The sequence below is a fragment of the Phasianus colchicus genome, chromosome Z (assembly GCF_987193195.1).
Source record: "Phasianus colchicus chromosome Z, bPhaCol1.hap1.1, whole genome shotgun sequence".
Classification (NCBI taxonomy): Eukaryota; Metazoa; Chordata; class Aves; order Galliformes; family Phasianidae; genus Phasianus; species Phasianus colchicus.
This window is the reverse complement of record NC_143476.1, coordinates 39,529,008-39,550,618: the sequence shown is the minus strand read 5'-3', so window position 1 is coordinate 39,550,618 and position 21,611 is coordinate 39,529,008. Positions and strand designations below refer to the sequence as shown.

The following is a 21,611-nucleotide window of genomic DNA, read 5'->3' as shown; positions in this document are numbered from 1 at the left end:
AAGATCTCCTGGAAGAGCTGAGCAAAGGAACTTCCTGAATGTCTTCAGCAAAAAAGCAATTAGGTCCACAAGAAAGGAGTCAGAAGTCACACTGTGATGGACATGTGGGAAATGTTTACATAAACCAATATTTCTTCTGTGAAATTCAAGACATGTTTACACTGTGCAAATTTGCATATCTTAGATACCAACTAATGTCTTTATATTGTTCAGTATGCATTCAAAGCTAGCTTGGATATCTTTAACACTATATCACATTGCGTGTTTTAACCTTAGCTTCTGTAATATAGAACTGATCTACTGAGATCAGACCGGATTGACAGTCTACCTTCCAACTCTGCCTCTTAGTTTACACTATTATCCTGAAATATCCGTAAGGGGTTAATCAAGACATCACTGTGCAGCTCTGTAGGAACAGATTGCTTGGGCTGCTTTAGAAACAATATATGAAAGATTTCCCCAAAGGCTGTGGTTTTCAGTCTGAAGCCTGAAAGAATGGAACTGCTGCTGTGAAGCATGAGGGCTGAGTGAAAAGAGACTCTGGAAGTGCCAGACCATCTTGAAACAGTTCCTTATTCCTGCTTGACAAATACATTTTTCAACCTGCATATGTCTGGAAATTGCAGCATTATTGTACTGCCTGATTTACCAGCTGTTGGAGAAATACAGAAGTAAGAGCTGATCTAAAAATGCATACTTTTCTCCAAATTGCAGGTCTGGTTGTCCCTGAACAGCTTTTAAATCTACCTCTGCTATTATGTTACCATTGCAGTACATATAGTTAAAAACAAACACACACAAAACCAACAGAAATGGCCCTTTGGATTATTCATCCCTTAGAGGTAAAAATCCTAGATGCTCTACACTATTCATTAACCAGAACTCAAGCACTTCTGCTATTTAATTCTTACTTTCATGCCCACTTCGGTTTGTATTTTTATCTTGTCTAAACATTGCGAATCTTGGATACATATCAATAAGACCTTTCCCTATAGCAGTATCCACATCTAAGTGGCTGCTATGATCTGTGTCAAAGATTAATAATTGTCTGCTAAAAAATAAATCAGATTTCTTTGATCACTGATTTCCTAATGAAAGTAAGCATGTTTTTTCTTTTACAAACAAACAAACAAAATTGAATAGGCTAAAATAAAATAAAACCAAACTAAACAGAATTAAAACCATCTCAAACTTTAGCCATTCCTGAAGATTGATATACAGACCAAATTCATTATCCTTCCTTTCCCCTAATGTGTCTCCAATCTCACTTCTGATTTTGGCTACTCAGATAACTGCCCGACTATAGTGGAAAAGAATTTCTTATCTTGCACCAACAACATGATCAGTCATTTATGCCAAATTTAGGGATGGTGTAAAGGGCCCAAACCTGTTAAAGGCTGCCAGTAAGGTTCATCCATTTCATCTTGCACAGGATTTCATGGGATATCAAGGGATTTCTTAAACACTGATGTGCAAGCAAGGTGCCACAGAGAGCACCTTGCTCTTTTGTCTTAAAGTCAGGCTGTTTATAAAACAAAACAAAACAACATTGTGTAGAGTTCCAGAATCATGCTCCTAAAATCTGTTCCATCATGCACTACACAAAAATCTGAAATCTGCCTTGCACGCTTTCATTTCCAAGAGATTTGCAGCAAATTCTTCCTTTTTAACTTACTCTGGTTTTGCTCAATCATGAAAATATTCCTCCCTGTCTTTGTTGTCCTAGAAGAACACAGAAAATACACTTCTTCAGAAAACCAATGGAGTAATCTATTTACCATTGCCAGTTTTAAGGAAAGAGGTTTGTATTAGTGAAAAGCAATAGAGACCAACAGAGAAACCATATCTTCTTCATGACCTCGTAGTGGTAGGTAACTGATGTGAAGGAAGAGATAAGTGGCATAACTTGTTTCCTACAGCATATTTGGCAAGGTTTGTTCTTCCTTTTGTACCAAGTAGAAGCAGAACACGCAAACTAAGGAAACACCCAATTTTCTTTACCAGTCATATGGTAGGAATAAGAGGACTTAATTTCTTCAGCCTTTCCTTCCCATTCACTAGTAACAGCTGATCCCTTTAGGGTACACTCTCTGCTTTTTGATGCCACTTATTTCCAACACTCTGCACTCCACTGGAACAGCAGGTTCAAACCTGTGATGTTTCTGCTGTGGTTTTCTTTGCTTCCCACCCAGAAAAGAGAAAGAGCTCATTAATATTGCTGTTCAACACACCAGAAGGTACCAGTGTCTCTTTGCAATGCTGTGAGGGATGTGACTCCTAGAGAAGAAGAATCCAAATATAGTTAATATGTCTGCAAAACTGCCGCCCAGCTTTCTCTTTCTTTTTCTTCCTTTGCAGTCACGTCAGGTGAACTTTCGCACTTTGATGCATGCTTTAAGTTGAACTTAGAAAGAAAAATGTTCTACTCACAATAATTTAGAATTGGAATGAAAATAAGTCTGTCATCATTGTATCATCCATCATCTTTGTGCCCTTGGCAATTTTGTTTAGTCATATGTCAAAACTAAGTGAACCAGAAGCAAACTGAACTGAATGAAAAATAAACTGGAATGTAGGAAATAAATATATTTAAAAATATACATACATATATATATATATATATATATATATATATATATATTTTTAAGGAAGATCAGAAAAAACTTATACGGGCTTTCTTTTTCCACATCAAATTATTCAAGTGTCAGTCTACCATTTCTAATCTGATTAATTGTTCTATTCCATTTTTTTATCTCCATTTTTTTATTGGAATACACCAAAAATGTCTAGGTCAGAGCACCATTCCTAGTCTATCTTAAATCATTGTCAGCACTGGAGATTGTAGCTACATTAAATTTATCCACTACAAGATTCAGTGCTGAAGCTGAGCTCTTAGGATCTTATCATGTGCAATTAAGGGATAGGTCAACACAAATGTTGCTGCTCCTTCACACCAAATGCTTGAGAGTATACAAGAGACATTTTCCCTGGAACCATTCTTCATTTCCAGCATTACAAGAGTTCTTAATGAGAAGGAACTGTGAAGAGATCTCTGATCCCCTCACAGTTTTGCATAACTGTCCTTAAATGCCAGATCTCCAGAGCCACTTTTTCCTTCTCACTTTCGTCTACTGAGACGACCTGGGAAACCAGATCACCACAGTTGTCCACTGATACAGATGACAAAGTTCCATTAAAGATCACTCATCCCTTCCTGGAGAGTTGTATGGATTGTTACTGCCACCTATCTATTGCTGCCTCCAGCTGCTAATTTGAATTTTGTTCTGTGGATGCCATCTCATTGCTACCCTCCACTCGCTATTCTTTGTGCTCAGACAAGGCTCCCCCTACTGTGTTCCATCCTGTGCAGGTTTTGGTTAAAGAGAGCCAGTTAGGCCTGTTAGATGAAAAATTGCCCACCTACATATTTCTGGCAGTGAACAACAGACTTGCTGGACTACAACCTGCCAGCCACCACCTAATCATGGGGAGAAATGACACAAAATGAAGAGCAGTCTTGTAATTTTGTATCTTCCATGCTTTTGGCAAGAGGAACATGGCCTCAAAGTTACCTTATCTCTATAGTCCTTAATTAGCAAGTGGGATAATCTTGACAAATAAAGATCTTTGGAGGAGGTTTAAGGAATTTGGGCAATGCAGTCATTTCACTCTGACTTTTCTGTGACAAAGTCAGCTGGTGGTCACTGCCACTGTGAGGCCAGATTCCATGAAAAATACAGACCACTGATGATAAGATGGGAATGCACTGGGCAGACTGGAAGGCAGTAAACAGTACTGAAATCTCACTAACTCTTCTCCGCTTTTCTTTTGAAATATCAGCAAGCACATCTGTTTTCATGTAAGTGTGTACAGGTGTGTGCGTATTGCAGAAATATATTTCTGTCCTGAAGGGGTAGAGAGGTCTTTGTTTATTTGACTACTAGTAACACATTGCACAGATGCATAATGTATCCTTCTGCTAGTGAAGCAACAAAATGAATATTTAAGTAAAGAACAGCCATTCAAAGCAGTAACTGGTGAATTCAAGAATTGGAAAATGCTAGAAGAGCAGTAACTATGAAAATTTCTTCTAATTAAGACTGTGGAGGACTGGGAACCTAGTTTTAGCCTCTGACTCCTATTGAGAATACACAACAAGCTCCATACACCTCATATTCCTCTTGGCCCAACTGCTATTATTTGCACTTGAATAAAGTGGCTCTGTATCTTTCCACTTCCATTGTTCTCTTTCATCTACATTTGGGACAAAGGCATGTGTTTACCATGTGTCTATACCTGTGAAGCACAACTGGATCCTCAGCTAGATTTGCCTTATAGACACTCCCACCATTTGAACAGTTCAGGTATTGTTACATTTTTTTTTTTTTTTACTATTACTTTAATGTGATGTATTCCCTACAGGGCAGTTATACTGTTCTTACACTTGTCTTTTCTATTGCAGCTCGTTCTTAATCCACTTGAGGTTGAATCCTATTAGCAGCACACTGAAAGCTGCAGATGATTTCATCAACCAAAGATGTTCTCTTTTACCTGTTGTTTTCTCATTTGTCATTTACTTATTTATTTTTATAAGACTGTGATCATGTCAAAATTAAACTAATAGCTTGAAGCCAGTGACTGTTAGCAGGAGATATGTGCTTACCTTTCTCAGATGATGAAAACAATGTGTCTGTGCTAACTGTTGCTTAGTGACTTTTATGTTTGTAACACTCTGGAGCCTACAAGTAAATAGATTTACATATAATAGTGTCAGGTCACAGGATTCTCTGTTGCTCAGGCTGGATGCAGTCATCATGTCAAAAATATGTTTTTACTAATCAGACTTAAAACACGCGTGGTCATTATAGAGCAAGCATATTTGTCTCTAAACATTCAAAAAGATATCTTCCACTATGGGAGCACATTCCGAATTAATACAAGATTTACATGGAGTCCATTGAGCATAAGTAAATCTGCACTGAAAGGGCTGAACTCAGCATCATTGGTAGAGTCAATAGTTTTCCATATGATGTTTCCATCTGTTAGGTTAAAACAACTCTAGAGGAAAGGGATGGTCATTTGTTGTGATCAGTATCTTGCAACAAGTCAAAGAACTGAAGATACAGAATCACAGAATCACAGAAAAGCCCAGGTTGGAAGGGATTTCAGAAATCATCTGGTTCAATCTTCCAACATAAAATCAGGGCCTAGACAAGATGGCTTGACAAGTCAACTAGATGAACCTTGAAAGCTTTTTTTTAATGGCAGAGACCAAAACTTAGCACAGTAATCCACTTGTGGCCTGACAAGCACTGAGTAGAGTGTAACACTCATTTCCTTATCTCTGATTATGGTGTCTTTGAAGTGACAACCCATGATTCTGTATGCCTTCTATGCTGCAGCTATGCCTTGTTAAGTCATAAAACCATAGAATGGCATGGGTTAAAAGGGCTCTTAAAGATCCTTAAGCTTCAACAGCCCCTGCTATGGGCAGAGTTGCCATTCACTAGACTAAGCTGCTTGTAGAATTCAACTCATGTTGAATTTATTATGCATCAGGACCCCCAGGTCCCTCTACACAAAACTGCTCCCTTACCAAGCATACCCCAGCATATACCACACTTTTAATTATGTGCAGGACCCTATTTTTGTCTTTACTGGACTTCATGAGGTTCTTCTAAGCCCACTATTTTAGCCTAACAAGGTCTTCCTGCAGAGATGTTCTCCCTTCAGAGATGTCCACTTCTCCACTTAATTTGGTGTATTCAGCAATCTTAAGCAGGGTAATATAATATCATTGGCTTGACCCATTGATTTGCAGGGGGAAAGCACTGGTAATAAGGCTCAGAACAACTCTTTCTTCACTGACACTGTGTTGGTGCCCAGATAAATATGGATTTTTATTCTCCAAATCTGGAACTCTACATTGCCAGTAAGGACGGGAGTCAAATAAGTTGAGAATCTCTGAGTTGTCTGTGTTGATAATAACTAATTTGCATGCCTTATTTAACAGAGGATTTATGTTTTCCTTGTGTTTCTATTTTTTGCTTACGTATCTGAAGAAACCTCAGCATTTGTAGCCAATTGTAATTCAAGCTGGGCTTTTGCCTTTCTAACTTCCTTAGCAATGTCCTTATATTTTTCAATGGACCTCTGTCCATTTTTCCATCACTGGTATACTTTTTTGTTTGTTTTTGAGCAGTTACTGAAACTCACTGATGCGCCAAAGTGACTTCTTGCTTCACCTCCCTTTTTTTTTGAAATGAATGGACTGCTCTTAGGGTTCCAGGAGAGTTCTTTTGGAAAACTTCCAACACACAAAAGCTCCTTTATCTTCCATGGTTGCTTCCCATTGAACTCCACTTAAATGAGCTCTGAACATGTTGGTCTTCTAAAATCTAAAATCTTTGTCTTACTACCTACCTTCAGCATGCTCAGAGGGATCTAAAATTCCACATCCTGGTCACTATATCCAAGACTACCATTAACTGTTACACTATTAAACAGGTTTTCTCAGTTAGTTATACTTGATTTGTTTCTTGGTTAGCACTGGACTTAATTAAGTCCAACAGTGCTTTATTCCTTCCAGTAGTTGTAGGGAGCTTATAAAAAGATGGAGAGTGACTTATTAGACAGTGTGATAGTGATGGAAAAGAGGGGAATTGTTTTAAACTAACAGGGGAGATTTATGTTAGACATTAGGAAGAAATTGATCAACATTTTCATCAGTGACCTGGATGAAGATCCCTTAAGTCTACCCTCACCAAGTTTACTGATGATACAAAGCTGGGGGGATTAGCTGATACACATGAAGACTTTGCTATAATTCAACAAAATGGAGAGACAGTTGGGCAGGGAGGAACCAGATGAGGTTTAACAAGAGCAAGTGTAGAGTCATGCTCCTGGAGAGGAATAACATCAGTACAAGTGTCTGGAAGAGAAAAAGAACTACATTCCCCAGGGGGCTTTGCAGTCAAAGGGCAGATATACCTCCTGGCAAGGTCACCTGATGCGCTCTTCTTCATCCGCTCTTCTTTGTCTTCTTTGTTTTTAATTATTTTGGGGTCCCCTGTTTCCTTTTCCAGAGGCACGGATCCACAGATACCTCCACCTGCTAGTCACAGGGCTGAACCAGCCCGTAAACCATTGACCACAGGTTAGGGCATGACCCACTGGAAGTGAGCTCTGCAGAAAAGGACGTGGGGGTCCTGATAGACAACAGGTTGGCCATGAACCAGGAATGTGCCCTCGTGACCAAGCAGCACAATGGTATTCTGGGGTTAAAAAGAGTGTGGCCAGCAGATCAAGGGAAGTGATCCTCCCCCTCTACTCTGCCCTGAGGAGGCCATATTTAGAATACTATGTCCAGTTCTGGGCTCTCTAGTTCAAAAAGACAAATATCTCTTAGAAGGAGTCCAGCAGAGGGTCACAAAGATGTTAAAGGGCATGGAGAATTTCCTGTATGAGGAAAGACTGAGTAATTTGGGTCTATACAGCCTGGGGAAAAGAAGACTAATAAAATAAGTCTGATATAAATATCTAAAGAGAGGTGGGAGGCAAATGCATGAGGCAACACTCATCTCGGTGGTGTGCAGCAATAGAACAAGAAGTAATGGCCTAAAACTTGTATATAGGAAGTTCAGTACTAATATGAAGAAGAACTTCGTGGGTGATGGAGCACTAATACAGGTTTTCCAGAGAGGTTACAGAGTCTCCTTCTACAGAGATATTCAAGATCTGGCTGAAGGTCACTTGTATGACCTATTGTAGGGAACCTGCTTCAGCTGAAGAGCTGAACTTGATGATCTATTGAGGTCCCTCCCCACCTTGCAGTTCTGTGATTTCTGAGAAGTTCTTTACTGAAAGAATGGTTAGGCAGTGGCAGAGGCTGCCCAGAGAAGCTGGGGAAGCTGTGCTCCTGGAGGTGTTAAAGGCCAGGGACCATGGCCTTGATGGGGCCATGGACAACATGATAGAGTGAGTGGCAACCCTGTCCATGGCAGATGGTTTAAGGTCCTTTCCAACCCCAAGCCTTTCTATGGCTGATTACACAATTCTGTGATTCCTTATTAGCACATCTAACATTCGTACAAAAAAGATGTTCTCTATCTATTACAAGAACTTGAAGGACAACTTGTGCATCATTGTACTGTTCTTCTAACAAATGTCTGAGAAGTTGAAATCACTCATGAGAACCAGATTCTGTTGGCCTGAAGTTTGCTTAAGTAATTAAAACAAAGGCCTTATTGTCTTGACTGAGAGGTCAGTAACAAATACTTAATGTAGAATTCCCCTAGGAAACAATCTCTGAAATGTTGATTCAGAAGCATTCAACAGGGCTTTCAGACACACAGGGCTTTCACAGACACCATAGTTAACTCCTATGATGATTCTCCCTTATGTGAAGTGCAACTCCTCCTCTTCTTCCCTCTTTCACTTTTCAAAATAGCATGTAGCTTTCCATAGTGTCCTTACAGTCATGTGAACTGTCCCAGTGTTTCAGTTATTCATCCTCTGTGCATGAAGCTCCAGGTCATCTTGCCTGTTTCCCAAACAGTGAACATACTGTTTTACATACATTGGAGGTAGTTTGTCTTCTGAGTCTTATCCTGGGAGACAGACAAGAAGCGTTTATAACTTCTCTGATTTGCTTGGTTGCTTACCTTGTTCCTTCTAGTGACATAAGCATTGTCATTTTGGAATCCACACACCAAGTTCTTCAGTTTAAAGCTCAATTCACCAAGTTAGACAACTCGTCAGCACAGATCTCTTCCTTTGGACAAGTGGATCCCATCTCTCTCTTGAGGGCCATAGTCATCAGAAAAGCATAATCCACAATCTCAAGGTGCCTTATTCTGTTTGGCATCAGCTGTTATGAGACCAGTGATGAAACCATGCATCTACTTCTGTTTTGACACTTCTAAGACTGCACAGGTTTCCCACAAGTACTCCACACATGATTTAGAACAAGCTTCAAGCATTTTCTTTCCACTGCCCCCAGACATTATTCAGGGCATATATGTGTTCAGTCTTCAGACTAACAGAAAGATAAAAGGGAATAATGCTTCAAAACTAGCACCATCCCTTAGCTGAAACCACTTTCTGAGGTGTTGAAAGCACTACTGTGTCCTACAAAGTTCTGAGGATGCTCAGAATTTTTAAGGTGAAATGTTGAATGTGTTTAAACACAAATTGTATGAACTGGAGTAGCTAGAGGTCAGTGTTGGTGCTTGGGTTTACTGTTGGTCTCTTTTTAACCAAATACTTGATGCAACACATCATGGTTGATGCAGAGGACACACTATCTTGTGTGGGTCAGCTTGTACCAAAGAGGTTGGGCCATGTGCTAGCAGCTCCTGTGGGATGCTCAGGTAGGAAAAGGTGGGGTCAGGGTCAGTTTTTCAGTCCATCCGTCCGTCCCCTCCCAGCTACAACAAGTAACTTGAAGCTCACAAAGTGAGATAAGTCCTATGAGGTCATCCTCCCTGAGCAAATCCTGAGAACTCCTCATGGTTTTGCTGAAGGAGTAATATTATGATAAAGGCAAAAGTTCCCAGAATTTCTCTCATGATACAGAAGTTGGCTGTGAAAATGAAGCACATTTTCAATCACATTTGATAGATTATAGTTGTGTCTGTATTCCAGTAGAGAGAATAAAACCAAACATTACATAGACATCAAATGCCAAAGCAGACACTAGAAATAAAAAAGCCTTTTGGAAAGTGTTTATTTTCATAAAATTTTACCTGAATGTTCCTGCTACTTTTCTTATCAGTAAAATATAATTCAATGTCTGTCTGTTCTCCAAGAAATTCTGTAATGTTGATCTTTCTCCCCCATCTCCTAAGCTGTTGTTTTTCAGCCGTTCAGTATGATTCTTGTATACAAGTTTAACTGTTTGCCATACAGGGATAGAAGTTATTGCTTAAAGCTATTCCAAGAAACAGGTGGTTATTGCTTCCCATCCTCCTTGTCAACATTCTTCATAGACTATCACAAGCAGTCAGACAATTCAAACTCCATGGTACTTAGGACAAGAAAGTATCTCACTTTCATGCCTCATATGCAATTACTTCCTTAGGAGGCTTGTGGTTTGGTGCTTTTTTTCCCTGGTATTTGCTATTAGTGTGCTTCTTCAAATAAAAGCAGTCAGTTACCACACTAATAATGTTGTACTAAAGTATAATTTGTAATACTTGGTGACTGCTTTGTACAGGCAGGTAGGACAAATTAGGCAAAGGGCTAATTAGCTAAAGTCAATGTGCATAAGTCACAGTCTATTCAGGCTCCACGTGGATTTTCTCATTCAGAAGGAAAGCAACCATCATTGTAACCTAATCCCTAAGAGATTTCAGCTCTACTGAACGGAAGTCACATGACTTCCAATTTAAATAATCTGTGCAGGGATTCAGTAAATGCTTTACAGTGAGATTAACCTTCAGTGAAATAAAGCATTAACTTCACTCTTTTCTTGAGGATCTCCATGTAGAAAAAAAAACATTATAATTGTGGATGAAACCAAACACAACAGTGGAGTTATGCTTTCAAATGACTGCTGACATAAAGGTCAGCAAAGGATAAAAATTGACAATGAGACCCATTCCACCATTTCTAATTTTTCTAAATTTGAAGTTTCCATAGAAAATAAAACTCAGCAAGGAGAGTTTTGCATTGCTTAAAATGATTAAGTAGGCTGAAATCAGATATTTTTAAAATGTTCTACTGAAAACATTTTTAACACTTTGCTGTGTATCTGTGAGGAACTAGGCCATGAATGATGGAAGAAGCCCACTGTCTCAGACATGCAGGAGCCATGAAATCAAAATTAGAAAATTACAGGAATACGGACAAAGCAAAGGCAGACTCTGATGTTGCTGCGCAACATCGACCTCTGGCGAGGGGACAGTCGGACGGACCGAACGACCAACGTTCCTATGCTGAAAGCCAATTTATTGCTGCGTAACAAGCACTTATATACCATGACACGCGGCCGCCCAGGAAACCCCTGAACCAATCCCCACTCTCCTTGTATCACCCTCAACCCCACCTATTACCCTACACTCTGACACACAAAAAATGCAGGGAATAGGTGTGTTTACTAGAAGCAAATGCAATTATCAACATATCCTACCACAGTAGTTGTACTTCCTGATAGAGGTTTGAAGCTACAGAATATTGTGTTGGGTCAGCACAACTTCCAATTAAATAAAAATCTGCACATTCCAAAGTAACTTCATAAGAAAGAGTTAAGTGATGTGAAATCATCAGCAGGAGATACTACCAAAAGCTAAATAACTGCATCATAGACTAAGTAAAAAACAAGTAAAGTTTTTAATTAAATGTGTAATAAATGTAATCTCTGTTTGTGCACACTGTCAATATGCCATGCTTTGACATGTTTAGAGAAGATGACTTTTTTGCTTTTATCACGTCTCTGTACATCAATATATAATTTATCTGAATATAACCTGACAAGTCTTGAAAGCAACAGAGGCTTTCTTCCTGCACAAAGCAAGGGGAAACAAAAACTTACATGAGCATATTTTAACACAGAAAATAATGTTAAAGTGTTCTGAATTTTGACTCAAGGAAGCAGACTTACATTTGCCTCTCTTGCTAAGCAATTTATAGGGTCAGGATATAACAGACTTTTGGGTTTTGTTTTGTTTTGTTTTGTTTAATTTGTAAAGACATATAAGCTCTGTATGCTTTTAGACTGATCAAACTAAGGAACAGCAGCACTTTGTTCTAACATTTTATCAAGGATCATTTTAACCATAGTTTAGATTGTTACTAAGTTGCTAAGTCCTTGTATAAACAGTACTGTAATTTGACTTTAGGTAAACCAAAGATGCGGTTTGTGCAGATCATGTCCCAAACACAAGACGGTTTTCTTTACTCAATTTATATATATTACAATTGGAGCTGAACTCTTTTGCAAAGCTGCAGATGCAGCAGTCTTGCTGACACAGTTCAGAGCAGTTGGAGTCCAAGATGTAAAACTGTGTTTCAGCAAAAATGCAATCTGTGTGTCTAAAGTCATCTACAATGACACATCAGGTATGGCTAACGGCAGCTGTCTGAAGCAGGAATCTACAATTATTTGCATGTAGCTCTGCTATTCCAGTCTTAAAGCCAGGGACAGAATCAGTCACTGACAACTTAAAAAACTCTATGGTCTGTGACAGAGATGCCAGACTATCAATTTTGCTTAGATGATGAAACTGCTGCTACCCAGGTGTAGTGAGAGCTACTTCAGATACAAAACCATCAAGTACTGCGCACCTCCCTAGAAATGTTACAAGAAGTCTGCAGCTCATTTTGATGGAAATACATCTGCACCATCAGTTCACCATATCAACCATAAGTTTGAGCTGAAGGTGGATTTATGCAGCCCAGTTTGTCCCAAGCTGGAAGCAGGAGAAGGAAGCTTGTTCCCTAAAGCGTCACTCCCACGATGAGCAGCACTGAAACATCATGCCAGCGTGGCCACTCTCCCTCTGCAAACCCAGGGTGAGCTCTCTGTATGACACCCCCCAGCCACTAGTTCTGCACCAAACCCCATCTCCCAGGTACCATCTGAGAGCACTTCACAGGATCATATGTTCATATGGACATTGGTGGAATTAACTAAACCAATGGCCCAACTTATGCCTCCATACTTGAAGTAATGCTTGGTGACTGGATGTAAATATGTAAGGATGAACATTCAAAACAATTTTTCCCTTCAAATTCCAGAGCTTTAAATGTTTGACGACAGACCCTAATTATTTCATTTATTCAACGACAGTAGCAATAAATTAAAGCATATCTACATAATGAAATGAATTAGCTAAATTCTGCAAGATCCACGTAATATGACAAACATATGAGGACTGCTCTGAAAGTAACACTTCCTATTTTATCATGTTGGCCTATGATTTCAAAGGTGAGTGTTGGTGGTATGGCATGGCAGTACACACTGAACGTCCCCATTGGCAGAATGGTATCTGGCCATTCTGGGATGCATATGGAGCAAAGGTATGGAACTGAATTGCTCCATGCAGAAAAAATGGCACCCAATGATATCCACTGACACTTGATGAATGCTTATGGAGACCAACCAGTGAACTCAGTACAGTCAGGGGTGAATGTTACATTTCAGCAGTGGCAACAGAGACAGTGGGTCACCTCCACTGATGCAGATGTTTACGAGCATGGAATGCAGGCTCTTGTTCATCACTGGGAAAATGCATGGCTGATAGTAGTTAATATAATAATATAATAATAATATAATAATAGCTAATGCTGAAAAATAGTGTTTTATAGCTGAGGATTTGGTCTCTCGAACCAATGTGTTAATGTACTCTTTGTAACAGCTATAGTTTCCATGGAAATAAACAGAAGGCATTACTTTTGGAGCAACCTGCATACTAACACTGCAATACAGTTATAATTTAATAGTGCAGTGTGCAGCAGAATGTTTCCTAAAAAGCTAACAGACAAATCCAAAATAAATGTGTATTTAAACTGATTTTTGCTAGTTTCATTAACTTTGAAATGGTTCTTTTTTTTTTAATAGAGAAACTGTGGAGTCCCTTGAAACGGCTACTGATCTTCTTGCAATTATCATTCTTTTAGCATGTGGTTTTTTTCTGTAAAATGTAATAACTGCCCTAAAGGAATGCTAAAACTTTCATTCTTTTTGTAGAATGCTTGTGAATTTTTGTTGTTGTTTCAGTGTGAAATTTCTGTGTAATTGAGACTAAGTAAATTATACTTTCTATTTCTAACTCAGTCAGGTTATGGATGTTATCTCCACTGTCTCAGAACACTTAAGTTGAATAAAAACAACACAAAAGAGGTTTGTATGTTTTTCAACAAAGATCAGAATTAATAGAATCAAAGTGTAAGCAAGACTGTATCATTGTATGCTCACTATTAGAATAAACTTAGGAATAAGTTATCATTGTACTAAGTTGGAAGAGAGTCCCTACTTGGTGTTACAGAAGACACCCTCGCCTGCCTAGCCCACTTTCCCAGCTCTCTCTAAGCAACAGATTCCAGTTGCTGGAAGTTGAAGAGGAGGTGAGTGGAGAAGTGATGGAGGATCTGCCTAGGAGACAGCCTAGGATGAGGTGGTCACCCCCATGCCTTGAGACTGCCTCCAACAGAAAAGAAAGAAGGGTGGTCATGATGGGTGACTCCCCTCTCAGAGGAACGGAGGGCCCCATATGCAGACCCGATCCAGGCCGTCAGGAAGTGTGCTGCCTTCCTGGGGCTCGGGTCAGGGAGAGAACTCCTAAGCTGGTTAGATCATCTGACTACTTTCCATTACTCATAGTTCAGGTGGGCAGTGATGAAATTGCTGAGACAAATCTACGAACTATGAAAAAAGATTTCAGGTGTTTAGGGCGTTCAGTTCAAGGAGCGGGAGCTCAAGTGATCTTCTGCTCTATACCTTCAGGGGGGGCAGTAAGGGACACCGAGTGGGATCAGAAAGCATGAGCAATGAATAATTGGCTCAGAGGCTGGTGTCGAGCCAGAAACTTTGGGTTCTTTGATCATGGGGCCCCTGGCCTCTTGTCTTGTCCTTGGAACCCACCTATCTCAAAGGTGGCAACGAATACTAGTGCAGGAGCTAGCAAGGCTTATTGAAAGAACTTTAAACTAGCTATGAAGGGGGAAGGGGACAAAACAGGTCTCACAAGAGATGAGTCTAGGGGAACGATGCTTAAGCTGGGGGTGAGGCAGATGACTCAACTGAAGTGCATCTGTACAAATGCACGCAGCATGAGCAACAAACAGGAAGAGCTGGAAGTGACTGTGAGTCATGCTAATTATGACCTTGTTGCTATTACCAAAACATGGTGGGACCACTCCCATGACTGGAGTGCTGTGACTTGTGGCTACTTGTGGCTACAAGCTCTTCAGAAGGGATAGACAAGGAAAGAAGGGTGTGGCCCTTTATATCAAAGACTGTTTTGATGTTGTAGAGCTTGAGGTTAGTAATGACAGAGTTGAGTGTCTATGGATAAGGATCAAAGGAAAGGCCTGTAGGGGCAACATCTTGGTGGAGGTCTGTTATAGACCATCTAACCAGGATAAAGAGTTGGATGAAGCTTTCTATGAGCAGCTCGTGGAAGTCACACAATCACCAGCACTTGTTCTCATGGGAGACTTCAACTTCCCTGATATATGTTGGAAGTATAATACAGCACAGAGGAAGCAGTCCAGGAGGTTTCTAGACTGCGTGGAGGATAGCTTCCTTATGCAACTGGTAGGAGAGCCTACCAGGGGTGGTGTCCTGCTAGACCTGGTCTTCACTAAAAGAGAAGGACCGGTGGGAGAAGTGCAGGTTGGGGACCGTCTTGGGCAGAGTGACCATGGAATTGTAGAATTCTCTATTCTTGGAGGTGTCAAAAGAGTGACCAGCAAAACTACTTTCTTGAGTTTCCAGAAGGTGGACTTTGACCTGTGCAGGGCGCTTGTAGCACGAGTCCCTTGGGAATTGCTTCTTAAGGGTAAAGGTGTCCGGGAAGCCTGGATGCTCCTCAAGATGGAAATCTTAAAGGCACAAGAACAGGCTGTCCCTGAGTGCCATAAGGCAAGCCGCAGGGGTAGACGACCGGTGTGGATGAACAGGGAAATACTGTTGAGACTCAGGGAGAAAAAGAGAGTCTATGTCCTCTGGAAGAAGGGACAGGCTACTTGGGGAGATTACAAGGGAGTAGCTAAGATATGCAGGGAGGACGTTAGGAAGGCAAAAGCCCAACTTGAACTCAGATTGGCCACTGCAGTAAAAGACAATAAAAAATCCTTTTATAAATATATCAACAGCAAAAGAAAACCAAGGATAATTCTCATCCTGTACTTGATGCAGCAGGGAATGTGGCCACTGAGGACAAGGAGAAGGCTGAGGTCCTCAATGCCTTCTTTACATCTGCCTTTAATAGCCAGACCAGTTATCCTCTGGGCATTTTATGCCCTGATCTGGAAGTCTGGGACGCTACTCAGAAAGCACCCCCAGCGATTCAGGTGGAGACAGTCAGAGAGCTCCTCCTCCATCTGGACTGTCACAAGTCCATGGGACCGGACGGCCTACACCCTCGGGTGCTGAGAGAGCTGGCGGGGGTGATTGCTGAGCCGCTCTCGACCATCTGTCAGTGCTCCTGATTAACTGGAGACATCCCAGAGGATTGGAGGCTTGCTGATGTGATTCCCATCTTCAAGAAGGGAACTATAGGCCTGTTAGCCTGACCTCAGTACTGGGGAAAGTAATGGAGCAAATCATCTTGGGTGAGATCGCATGGCATGTGCATGGTGTCCAGGGGATCAGACCCAGCCAGCACAGGTTCGTGAAAGGCAGGTCATGCTTGACCAACCTCATCTCCTTCTACGACTTGGTGACCAGACTGGTAGATGAAGGAAAGGCTGTTGATGTAGTCTACCTAGACTTCAGCAAAGCCTTTGACACTGTCTCTCACAGGCTTCTTCTGGGGAAACTGGCTGCACGTGGCCTGGACAGGTATATGCTCCTTTGGGTAAGAAACTGGCTAGAGGGCTGTGCCCAATGGGTGGTGGTTAATGGAGTTAAGTCCAGCTGGCGACCTGTTTCAAGTAGTGCCCCTCAGGGGTTGGTACTGGGGCCCATCTTGTTTAATATCTTTATTGATGACCTAGACAAGGGGATTGAGTGTACCCTCAGTAAGTTTGCAGATGATACCAAGTTGGGAGGTGGTGTGGATCTGCTTGAGGGTAGGGAGGCCCTTCAGAGGGATTTAGATAAGCTGGATTGCTGGGCTGAAGTGAATGGGATGAGGTTCAACAAAGCCAAGTGCCTGGCAATGTTCAAGAAGCGTCTGAATGAGGAGCTGTGAGATATGGTTTAGTAGTTTGTGGTAGCAGTGAAGACGGTTGGACTAGATGATCTTACAGGTCGTTTCCAACCTTGTGATTCTATGATTCTATGATTCTAAGTCAAAATGACTGAATTTTGTTCCATGTGTACCTGCAATTACCCTCAAATATTGAAGGTCTCACCAGGAAAAGCCATATCATGCAAATGTGTATTTAAAAACATCCCTGAAGCATAGTACTGAAAACTTTCATCATCAGAGTTGATTGTCATTTTGGGCACAGAACTATGTGGTTTAATATCGTACATAATTAATACAATGGACCTTGAAATTTGAGGATTGTAACAGAAATAAACTGCGTTAGACAGCACTTCAGTGATAAATTGAGGCTAAACTGGGTCTGCTGAAGGAGCAACCAAAGCTCCAATGAGATGAATTATCTACTAACACTCTCACAAGAAAAACTGCTTCAGGCAGAAGATTAAATACAGTGTAATATATGATAATAATTCATAATGCAAATGAAAAGACTGATACCTATTGTTGCATGGCATTTAGCATTTTCTATTAGATAAATACTAATCTTTGATTTGAATTTGATATGGTCATTAGCATATAGCCTAATTCTACATTTACACCCTTATTCATCAGGAGTAACCCTGCTCAAGTCAGCAGCAGAACACTCATTTTCAGGCCCCCAGATATTAAATTACAAAAGGTGGGAAGGAGCAGAACAAAAAGAAAAAGGAACAAAGTGGAACACAGAACATTCTTTTTGAACATCAGGAAACACTACACAAGTGACCAAAGATGCCATCCAGAGGGACCTTGATAAACTTGAAAATTAGGGCTTTCTGAAGCTCATGGGTATCAATAAAGGTAAGTGCAAGGTTTTCACTTGGGTTGAGGTATACAGACTAGGAAAAGAAATCCCTGACAGCAGCCCTGTCTTAAGAAGGACTTAAGAGTCCCCGTGGATGAAAAACTGAACATGAACCAGCAATGTGCACTTGCAGTCCAAAATACCAACAGTATCCTCATTTCCATCAGAAGAACTGGCCAGCAGGGACAGCAAGGTGATCGTCCCTCTCTTCTCTGCTCTTGTGAGGCCCCATCTGGAGTACTATGTCCAGGCCTCGCAACCCCAGCACAGGAAAGATGTGGAGCTGTTGGAGAGGGTCCAGAGGAGGGCCACAAGGATGATCTGGGCACAGGTTGCTCAGAAAGGCTGTGGATGCCCTATCCTTGGAAGATGTTCAAGGCCAGGTTGAATGGAGCCCTGGATCTAGTACTTGATCTGGTAGCTGGCAACTCTGCCCGTGGCAGGAAGGCTGGAACTTGATGATCCTTGAAGTCCCTACCAAGCCATTCTACTATTCTATTATTTTAATCTTTGCATAGAACATGCAAGAAAAATCTGGACAAAGAAATTACTTTGTGATTAAGCATCAGGCATGAGCAAGCATGCTAACAGAGCAAACTGAGGGGAGTATTCCTATGTCGGACAATTCATTCTGAAATTGATATGACTTTCTTGAAGCAACTGCCATCACAGGCAGTACAAAGAGTTTTTACGTGAGATTTTTTACAGACTTATTTAGGAAGAGTTACCTTTTCAATGCTAAACTTTTTAGGTTACATGAACTACACTGAAACTCATGTTTTGATGCACGAAAATGAGAAAACATAACAAGAGCTTCATCTGTCGCTCTGTCGTTCCTCTGTTGTTCTTCAGAATAAAGGGAACATGTAATCTCATCTTTTTGAACTGTGGAGCAAATAATTAGTTGTTTACAAATACACAAAATGGAACAAATCTAATGCTGTCATTTTAGCCTGGCCATCAGAAACAATTTTGCATTTGTAACAGCTACACTGTTTATTAAATCAATTAAATGGCAGTTGGCCTACATAGAATTAAGAAATATTTTGTGATTACATCTTCCATAATACTTCAGTAAAGTCATCTTTTGCCTTCCCGAACCTTCCTGAACACTTTTTCCATGTTTTGCTCATAAATATTTTATTCTCAGACATAAAACTATAAGGATTTAACCTAAAAAGTATGCAGAACTTCTTTTGAGAAACTAATATTTACTGCCCCAGACAAAATAAATAAATAAATAAATAAATAAATAAATAAATAAATAAATAAATAAATAAATAAATAAATAAATAAATGAAATAAAATAAAATTTGAAAATATGAAATTAAAACACAAAAGAAATACCCTCACAACTAAACAGATGGTGTTACCACTTAAGTACGTACAGACCTTTTTCGTTGGATTCTGAATACTGATTTATCTGAATGATTCAAGTTTCAGCACATCATCACAACTGTTCATTAGCTTAATTTGTAATTAGATACAACACAGTTGGCCACCTTAAAGAGAATAGATACTTCTGTTAGATTACAGAAAAGATACCAGATCTTACTATGGTTTTCGGAGTACCAAAGGACAGAAGTTTTAAAACTCACATTCAAATAACTAATTAGGGTAAGTGATTTTAACAATAAATGAAAAAGATCTAAGACTTAGATCATATGTGTAGAACCAAAAAAGTTCAAAATCACAATTTTGTCACAGAAGGGAGAGTGTTTTGATCCCATATCAGATGTGTATAATAGGCAAGCAGATATCTCCGCTAAAATATTTGTTGGAGAACTTTGGAAGTGTACAGTTTTACAGAAAGCTCTAACATGAGCTAATGTCCTCTTGCACCAGAAATGAGATGCTGTGGGAAAATAGATCTGATTCCTTAGGATGACAAAGCTGATATTCTTTAAATATATTCACATACAAAAGATTGTTCTTTAAGGAACATACCTTTCCATATTTGAAAACACTGTATTAAAAAGAAGTACATGTGTATAGCTGCTACTCTCCATTTGAATAGAGACACAACATAATCTGTTCTTATGAATAAGACGCTTGGCTAAGTAAAGCTACATTAATCTTAAGGATTTATGTTAGTGCAGTAATTTATAAATTGCATTTACTATAGACACATTAGCTACTTTGTTCTTGTTACAAATACTCTCAATGAATATTAAAATAGCAAGTCATTCTGGTAAGGTTCCTGTTCCATGAATTCAAGGACTTTAATTGCTGCAAAAGATAAATGCAACTCATGCAAACTTGAACTTCTAGAACAATATATATTTATTCAGTTAATTTGAGAAGGAAAATGCAATCTGCATTTCTATTAATCAAGTAATTCTAATAAAATATGAAACAATGAGTGGAACTAAACTTTTGTAGGGAGGCTGTCTGTTTATTTTTAGATATCAGACTTAAAACTAACAGTGGAATAAACATTACCATGGTTTTTCTGAACTAGGCTAACACAAAGCACTCATGATACTACAGAACAAGGGGATGGCTTCCTATTAGTGAAGGAAGTGTAAAAACCATAGAACCACAAGATAAACAGATGCAAATCATAAAACCATAAAATGGTTTGGATTGGAAAGGATCTTTAAGATCACCTAGCTCCAACCCCTGCAGGGACACCTCCCACTAGACCAGGTTGCTCAAAGCCCCATCCAGCCTGGCCTTGAACATCTCCAGGGAAGGGGCATTCACAACCTCCCTTAGCAATCTACTCCAGTGTCTCATCACCCTCACAGTAAAGAATTTATTTCTAAAATCTAGTGTAAATCTACCTCTTCCAGTTTAAAGCCATTTCCCCCTTGTTCTGTCACTATCTGCCCTTATAAAAAGTCCCTCCCCAGCTTTTCTATAGGCCCCCTTCAGATACTGGAAGGCCGCTATAATGGTCCACCAGAGCCTTCTCCTCTCCAGGCTGAAGAGCCCCAGCTTTCTCATCCGGTTGCTGGAGGGGAGGTGCTTGTCAATCTTAGAGTTATTTGTTTGTTAGAGAAGAAATATAATTGATTAAAACTTTTTATTTTAGTAGTTTAATAGTTCCTTTGCATTGTATAATTGCAAATCTGTATGTTTCTATTTCCAGTTAGGGGGCCTAATTTCAAGCCTGTGACAATCACTGTCAATATTTCTGTCCAACAAGCAGAGTTTAAGTCCCGATACAACTCAGAAAAACAAATCTTTGTACATGAAATGCCTAAATTTAGTTTGATGAATGTGGGACTGAGAAATGGTAATACAAATCAGTACAGAAGGATTCCATCATGAGCAAGCCCCTGGGAGCAATCAGATTTTCCTGGAAGTTACCTCCTGACAGTGATCCTTCTGGCAATGGGAAAGCACTTGAACTGAATTTATTGATTGCATTTACTGCATTTATTGATGTAGCTAACAAATTTAATCTATTCTCATTCAGCATTAAGACAGGTGAAATGACGCTGATTCCTGGTTTTGATTGAGATATCCTTTAATGAAATTGCAGTAGTAGAAATGCTTTTATCTATTCTTCCATGATGGTCCATTACTAGTGGACGCAGTGAGTTGAATCTATAATGCTGTCTGACACTCTTTAACTTACTCCATATTTTGATAATTTCTTCTTACTGCTTGATTTATATGTGCTTCCTCCAAATTTTAATAAAAAGATAAAAGGAGTGCTCTTGCTGAGGTTTTTCTCTTCCCTTGGAGAAGCTTCTTGATTACGAAGCATAGAATTTTTTCTATCTGTAGAGCTATTTTTAGACATAATACTAAGAATAATTATCAGGAAAGAATAGGAGTGCTAGGGTTTGTAGGAGAATAAAGAGTGAATCACTGATATTTTGAAGATTATCTTGACTTAAATTTGAAGGAAATGAATGTCAAATTTGTAGTAAACTAAT

The 21,611-nt window shown here is 39.7% G+C and overlaps 1 long non-coding RNA gene across 2 annotated transcripts in view; it reads right to left on the bottom strand.

Annotated features, from left to right (window-relative positions):
* Nucleotides 1-3: 3 nt before the first annotated feature.
* Nucleotides 4-21,611, bottom strand: part of LOC149912898 (uncharacterized) — a 35,689-nt gene continuing 14,081 nt past the window's right edge. For both annotated transcript variants that reach the window (XR_016461614.1, XR_016461613.1), the window contains 4 exons: nt 19,114-19,223; nt 4,664-4,739; nt 1,676-1,722; nt 4-91 (listed from right to left, as the gene is read on the bottom strand). This is a non-coding gene — a long non-coding RNA (uncharacterized LOC149912898). The remainder of the gene's footprint in view (nt 92-1,675; nt 1,723-4,663; nt 4,740-19,113; nt 19,224-21,611) is intronic.